The sequence below is a fragment of the Tasmannia lanceolata genome, unplaced genomic scaffold (genome assembly GCF_043159265.1).
Source record: "Tasmannia lanceolata isolate RefF3 unplaced genomic scaffold, GAP_Taslan_0.1 ptg000001l, whole genome shotgun sequence".
Classification (NCBI taxonomy): domain Eukaryota; kingdom Viridiplantae; phylum Streptophyta; class Magnoliopsida; order Canellales; family Winteraceae; genus Tasmannia; species Tasmannia lanceolata.
This window is the reverse complement of record NW_027518678.1, coordinates 302,391-310,382: the sequence shown is the minus strand read 5'-3', so window position 1 is coordinate 310,382 and position 7,992 is coordinate 302,391. Positions and strand designations below refer to the sequence as shown.

At 38.0% G+C, this 7,992-nt stretch overlaps 2 pseudogenes across 1 annotated transcript; both read left to right on the top strand.

The window, feature by feature from the left end:
- Window positions 1-1,277: 1,277 nt before the first annotated feature.
- LOC143861398 (mediator of RNA polymerase II transcription subunit 32 pseudogene) lies at window positions 1,278-2,668 on the top strand (annotated as a pseudogene).
- A 2,868-nt stretch (window positions 2,669-5,536) lies between these two features.
- Window positions 5,537-7,627, top strand: LOC143875571 (universal stress protein A-like protein; annotated as a pseudogene). The gene is made up of 4 exons (XR_013250218.1): window positions 5,537-5,720; window positions 5,972-6,072; window positions 6,971-7,092; window positions 7,251-7,627. The product of XR_013250218.1 is annotated as a universal stress protein A-like protein (transcript).
- The last annotated feature ends 365 nt before the right edge of the window (window positions 7,628-7,992 follow it).

Sequence of the window (7,992 nt, the reverse complement as noted above, 5' to 3'; positions counted from 1 at the left end):
AAGAGACTTGTCAAATGGAAGATGATGTGCATTACCATATTGACAACCCTCACACACCTTTCCACCACCAAAAGAATTCAAATTTGGTAGCCCATTCACTAGATTCTTAATCACCATGACCTTCAATTTATCCATGCTAATATGACCCAATCTAGCATGCCAAATTGAAGCGCCATCATTTGTACTCATTTTATCAACATATAAAGTTGAAGCCCATAAAACAAATAAATCTTTAACTCTCTTACCGGTATAGACAACATCCGCCTTCAAGCTTGAAATATTCCGAAGAAATTTCATCTCCTTAGGCCCGAACAAAACATAATTTCCCTCATCAACCGCATTTGCGACCGAGAAAAGATTCTTCTTCATACCGGGAACATGAAACACACTCTTAAGTGTAATAGGATCCTCATTTGCACCACCAATAGTAATGACCCCTTCTTTCTCTACCGGATGTATAGTGTTGTCCGCCGTGATAATAGCATCGTTGCCTTCATATTTTCGGAACTTTGAGAACTTAGATTCGTCGCCGATCAGATGATGCCCACAACCAGAATCAACAATCCAATCATCCTCAAAATTGATGGATGCCAAAGCACCCACCGTAGTAGTTTCCGCCACGAAACATCTACCCCAATCTTCTTCATTTTTTCGGTCATCAACTTTTTCGGCTGCATTGCCATCCTTCAATTTTACACGACAATTCTTTTGTATATGCCCAAGTTTACCACATCGGTAACACATAATACCCTTTCGATTTCCATTACTCATAACAGATGATCCACCTTCCTCTCCACCTTTACTTGGAATATTTTTCTTCTCTTTATATTTGTTGGAAGGCTTCTTGTTGCTTGAAAATAATGCTTCTCCTTCACTCCCGGATATTGAACAACCCGCCATTTGTCTAGCTAAAGACTCTTGTGAAGCAAGAAGATTCTCAAACTTCACCAAAGAAGGTTGCCGATCCCACCCTTGAATCGACGTAACATAAGGAATATACTCTCTTTTCAACCCACGAATAATATGCCGCTTCATTCGTGCCTCCGCAATAGGCTCTTCCGGATCCAATAAAGAAATCTCCGAACAAAGATTCTTAATCTTCAAAAAGAATTGAGAAATAGAGAGACCACCTTGTGTAGTATTTGCCAACTCATTCTCCAACATTTGTAGACGAGCCATATTCTTCTTGTTAAGCAATCCATCAAGGGTAATCCAAATCTCACTTGCCAATTTACACCCAATGATGTGCTCAAACAAGTCATGCGAAATAGACCGCTTCAAAAGAAAGTCGGCCTTATCATTCTTCATCCTCCACGCCTTCAATACATCGGCATTTTCTTGTGTATCATCCAGAGCCACATTTGCATCTCCACAAACAACATCCCATAAATCTTCTCCCACAAGATAAGACTCCATACATGTTCTCCATATCTTGTAATTTGATTGATTTAGCAACTCAATGCCGAGTCCGCTAGCCCTTCCACTCATATCCATCTTCAAAGCACCGATTGAACTTCTTTACCAAGGATATCTTAACAAGCACCAACTTCCACCCTTGTGGCTTTGATACCATATAGAGAAAGACGGATTTCACAACACCGGAAAATCCTCTTCTCAAATAGTGAAACCAAAGTTTACACTAGCCCAAGAACAACAACCAAAGTAGAAGAAGAACAATGCCCAAAAAAAAATGGGCTTCAATATATGAAAGAACAACAAAACATACAAGATAAAGAACACAAAAAGAAGAAAGCTTCAAGAGGAAAGCTTGCACACAAGAGAGCTTCAATGGAGGTCTAGGTAGTGGAGCATCTCTACAAAAGTGAAGTAAATGAGAATTTTGCTTGGTCAAGGAAAGTAAAGAGAAGATAGCTTAGGTAGGAGATAGTGGGTATGGGAAAGTGAGGACTTTAATGCAAGGGAAGTAGTGGGTTTGGAGTTCCAAGTAAAGGTTTGAATTTGAAATAGGTAGGTAGTGGGAAACGATGGAGCAAACATGTGTGGCTCACACATGTGCAAGCTAGGCAAAAAGACCAACATGCCCATGGACACAAAAGTACATATTTGCCCTCACTACAACACTCAAAATAAAAAATAAAATAAAGCTCCCCAAAAAATACACTTAAAAATTTAACAAAATTATCCGTTTCTTTGAATGAGCTAGGGGCCCAGGAAAAAGCCAAAGCTAAGACAAAATATCTGCAATCTCAAATTGCAATTAGCAAGGCGTGGATCATTTGATGGAGAGCACTGTAGATGCACTGAACAGTGCATATCAAGAGTTTGTGGGTACTGCAGCGGGTGTGCTTGAAGCCAAGGAGCTATCAGGTGGGCAAACAGCAATAGATGCTGCTCTAGAGAACTTCAAGCAGCGGTGGGAATTGTTTAGGGTTGCTTGTGATCACACGGAAGAGTTTGTGGAGTCTGTGAAGCAACGCATAGGCTCAGAATGTCTTGTGGATGAAGCAACTGGCTCTGTTGCTGTCAGGCCGGGACAGCCTACTGCTGGTCTTCCCCCAATCAGTGTGGTTCATTTGGAACAGATGAGTAAAGCTGTGCAATGGCTTGTTATACAACTCCAGAATGGCTCTGGAACTGCCAATGGGCCACTCACTCTCTTACTTCTGTTCCTTTCGATGCCAGATTCTCTGAAGATGCACCCCAGTAGGTAGGTATGTACCTGTGCAATTTAGTGTTCCTTATTGTGATAGTACATGTAATTGTTTGAAATCATTAGTTTTTGATAATATAATAAGTTTCCTGTTGTTTGTATAAATATCATGACAATTTTCTGTCTCGTATTTATTGCAATGTAAGTTTTGGTTTTATCAGCATAAGACTGAAATAATGTTGAGTGGCACACCATCTAGGGAATTAAAATTTTAAAGTGGTTCACCATATAGGAAATTGAATAACTTTTGAATTGTAAAGATGCATAATGAAAACAGACTTATTGGTTATTTCCACAATTTCTTATATTTGAAAGTATCGTTTAGTTAGTAAAACTTTCAAATTTTGTTATGGAACTGCTAGGAAGACGGGAACCTGTTTTCCCAGAAAAGATTATGCTCAAAATTTTGACACTTGCGCCACACTACAAGGAAGTAGTGTGGAATCCCTCCGCCTGAAGCGAGATACTTCCATGCTGGTCTCACACAGCCTCCAATGATGACATTTATTTACAAACATAATCATTATGTGGGGGTATTCCAAGCATTTTAACCTTTTGACATCATTTCCAAATTGGGTCTGTTTTAAGTCTTTTCTTTTGTTAAAAATGAATTGTAGCTCGTTTATTGAAATGATTTAATGTTATAAATTGTGTAGGAAAGGCTTAGAATTCTGCATAAGGAAAATATTTTGGAGGTTAAAATAGTCTATCTATATGATGTAAATACATTTTTTGCTGTTTGTGAATAGTAGGTGAGTCAGTTATGAAAATTTAAGGAATATTACTCTTCCCTTTGCTGTTTTCTGCTTAAGACAACACTGTATATCTTGCTCTCCCCTTGTATCCCATGAGAGAGCTTTTCCTAGGCAAGAAACCACTTCAAACCATTTTAGGAGGATTTTAATTCCCTTAATTTGCTCTGCCTCAGCCATGATGAAAATGAATGTCGTTTGTGAATAGTAGGTGAGTCATGTTTCCAACTCCTATGGAGACGCATTCAATCACCTCAGGATTTAATTCTTTTTTTTTTTTATAATGGCAATGGGATAATTTTTACTCTCTTATTCATATAGATTTTAATTTTAATGTTAAATTAAAGAAATAAAAATAAAATAAAATCCGCACAAGTTATATTTGAAATTTAAGATGAGTTTTTAAGCTTAGAAAATTACACTAGTGTGCTCGTTAAGTAAGATGAAGCCTGTGGGAAGCACATTTCCCTAAATTTGGGAAGTAAAGAAGAATTTAGCTTCCGAAGTGAGCTTCATACTGTGGCGTGCTTTTGTTTGTCAAACGTGACCGCATCAACTGATAAAATTGGGTAGCTTATGTAGTTGCTATGCCGAATGTTTTTTTCGAAGCAAATTGGATAAAGCCTGGTAGATCATTACTTTTTTAATAACAAAAAAGATCCCGGTGGATCACAACTTTTTCTAATACCAAATTGGTGCAAGGATTCACAAAGCTGGGTTGGAAATTGAGAAAACTAACTAATATTTTTCGAAAAGAGGATTCTGTTTCACCTCTAGTCGCGATGGGAGGTGTGACCGTGTGAGATAGGCCTTTTTTTTTGATCGGTTGAGATGGGCCTTGCTTTTTGCTAAACTTATTTCAAAGATTTAAGTACTATACGCGGTGTTTTCTTTTGCGGATTTGTTACATGCAAAAGGGAGGAAGACAACGGCCTCGAGCTTGGGAGATCAAAACAGAACTATAGGCTATTCTCCCTGCGATGAAAATCTAGAATTTTTTTTTTTTTTTTTGAAATATGACAGAGTTATATTATATTATAATTCATACGGAATTGACATAAGATAGGGACCAGGAGTTCCCTCTGCTTTACACTGTATGGGACCCAAAATTCTAGAATTTCATTTACATGTCTTGCTAAATATTGTATGACTTTTTTAATAACGAGAAAGATTATGAACAAGCTACAATTGCTTTAGAGCTAAAGGCCTTCCGGAAGGAAAAAACAGGTAGGAGAAGGCCCATCACAACTGGAGGCAGAAAGAAGTGCCTGGATGAGGCCCACCACAACTGAACTAGTCCTGAAGCCCACCAAGCAGGCTCATTTCATTTCCTCTGTTTTAATTATTTCCCTGATGTGTAAACACCTGTGCCTATACATTAATAGCAAATCTTGAGGTGGCCTGTTGTCCAAATATGTAAATGCAAATAAAATATGACATTAATAGTTGAAGAAAAGCATACAAGTACGTGTCAAATTGAGTTAGTAGCTAGGGAGTATGCATTTTGATGTGGTTCTCTATACTCTTTAAATACATAAGCATAGAAGAACATGCACTGTTTTTGGTTTGATTTCATATATGTTATCACTTTGGCTTGCAAATGTAGCCATCAAACGCAGTTACAAATTATCTTGATAGTCTTCCCGCCATACATTTCATGGCCCACTGTTATTTGTCTGGTTGTAGAGAGGGGGCTTACAAGTGAATGGTTTAGAGATTTTCCTGGCATTTCTAAATGTTTAGTCTAAGAGAAAAGTCCCCTATCGAAGACAATGTCATTCTCTCTCCCTTGAGTGTGACTGGGTCTTCGTCCAAAAAATAAACATGCGTAGAAACAGAAAAGAGAGAACCACCCACTACCCCACTCTCCGCAAGAAGAAGAAAAAAACAAACCATTCTCTCCGAAACTGCAAAATTACAACAAACAGTTACTGTTGAACGAACTTTTACTGCAAAAAAGGTAAGAAGAAGCTCAAAAACCATCACCGGGACATCTTTGACTTTTTAAACACAGACGTGGGTCTGCTTGCTCTTCCCAGTTCCAGTCCTTGAAAGCCCATAACAAGATCTTTAATTTGTTTTCCCTTGTTTCTAAAGATAAAAGAGAGTGAGAATGGAGGGATCGAGGAAGAAAGTTATTATGGTGGGAGTGGATGACACCAAGGAGAGTTTCTACTCCTTGGAATAAACTCTCGACAATCTCCTCTTGCCCTTGTGCAATGATACCTCCCACTTCAAGCTCCTGTTGATCCATGTCAAAGTCCCAGCTCTCTCTGTCCTCCGATTCTCCGGACCCGGTAAGATAGGGGTGCTAATATCAAAACACCAGGTGTAGATATCAATTCCTTTATTCTCATTTATTCGGCAGTTCAGTTATATATGAAAACTAAATGATTTCGAATGTGTGTACAATATTCCATTTCTTCCCCTTAATTTCAAGGCAAGCCCTATTCATTTTTTCTGACTTTTTTTTAAAAATTAACTAAAATTACATTACAGAAAAAAAGAAAAAGAAAAAGAATTTAATTACATGCAATGTATGTAGCAGCAACTGGATTCGGAGACGTTGTTACAAGGGTTGAAAATGATATAAAGAAAGCTGCTGTCTCCATCGTAGAAAGAGCTAAGGAGGTTTGCCGTAAGAGATCAGTAAGCTCTTCTTCCTCTCATCTTTGCATGTAATTTGATTAGTTTAAAAATGACTAAACATTTTCAATTTGGATATATCTTGTATCATTCCCTGTTTTAGTAATTTGATTATGTTTGGCTGGTCAGGGAGATGTCATAGCCTAAAAATTACAGTTGTAACCATTAGAATGGAGGAATTAAACATCGACTGGCAGCTTCTTAGTATCGGTCACAAATATCTGTATTGGGAATTTTTTCGGAAAGGATGTATATGGGGATGTTTTATCACTCCCCTAAATAATAAATATAAGGCAGTGATAAATCGACCCCTTTTTAACGTAAAACGTTAGAGGATTGAATAAAGTTGCCATCTTCTGTTAAGCACCGTACAAGTGTACAACTCACACACCCTAACATTTTACATTAAAAGGGGTCGATTTAAGATATATGGGGGTCGATTTATCACTCCCCTTAATATAATATAATTTATAAATCAATGCATGTGAGCTTGTGCAATACGCGTCTAGGCATTTTCACTTGATGATCATCACCATCACTGATATCTGATCAAGGGTTGATGGCTACACGATCCCATAAATATCGATCACCTTCATACAAAATATCTAATGCCCATGCACTTTTACACTATTAAAACAGGGAATACTATCTGCACTCCTTTGTGTTGATAATGAGACTCCTCCCTTAATTTGTTTTGCACTTCTCTGATCTGATGCTATAGCTATTTGGTAGTTGTATTAGCCTCCAACATCCCATTAGAAAGTTTAAATGAAAAAAGAAGTGCGGGGATTGTTAAAAAAAAGAGTGTATAATTCCCAAAGGGGGCATTGTACTAATATTATATTTGCCTCCTTGCTATTATTGGTACCAGTAACAATATAATGGGTGTTTTCTCTTGCAGATTTCGGACTTTGAAGTGATAACCGGCGAGGGGGATGCCAGGAATGTGCTTTGTGATGCTGTGGAAAAGCACCACGCAGACATGTTAGTCATAGGCAGCAATGGCTATGGTGCCTTCAAAAGGTATGCACTTACTTTTTCGTTATATATAGCTTGGAACAAATCAAGGTTTGAAAATGGTACTTAGCGACTAAACGGAAGGACCCAGAAGCATCCACAGTTGATTAGGGATTACTATCTTAAGAAAGAGTAAATCTTGATTATTGGCTTCTCTTTTGTAGGGCTATTCTGGGGAGTGTGAGCGACTACTGTGCTCACCATGCTCATTGCAGTGTCATGATTGTGAAGAAGCCAAAGCATCACACCAACCAGCATCACACCCACCATTGAGAACATACTCGCTCTCAAGTATCTGTTCAATGTATGGCTTTTGAGTCTCCCTGGCAAGAGAAGCTCCAATAACCCATGGAGGCATAATAGTTTTCTTCTCTATTACTTCTCTTCTTAATTTATTTGATTTGTAAAGCATTGTTAGGATTTCTCTATTATTAACTAATTTGGTATGAGGAGTGCTCTAAAACTGAATTTTGTTTAAGAGCTTAAGACTGATGGCCATTACAATGCTTAATTATATTTAATTATGATGGAATTTCGATAATATGAGAGGGACGCTTGAAAGATAAGGTTTAATTCTTGGAAACTAGCATAACTCTACATTACTTAATTATATTTAGAGAATGGGAAGTGATATTTACGCCCCTTTTGATTACTAGGGACACCCAATGCCGGTGTATCAATGACTGAAGGGGGGCTAATGTACTTGACGTTAGAAGAATCCAGTGGGTTTGATTGATTGCCACGTTCACTGGCGCTGGGTGTCCCTGGTGATCAAAAGGCGCGTAAATATCACTTAGAGAATATGTGAATTTTGGGGTGGCACAATCCAATTATATTTAGAGAATATGTGAATTTTGTGGTGGCTCAAATCTTTGGATCATGTCTGCTATCAGTGCTTGTTTACTC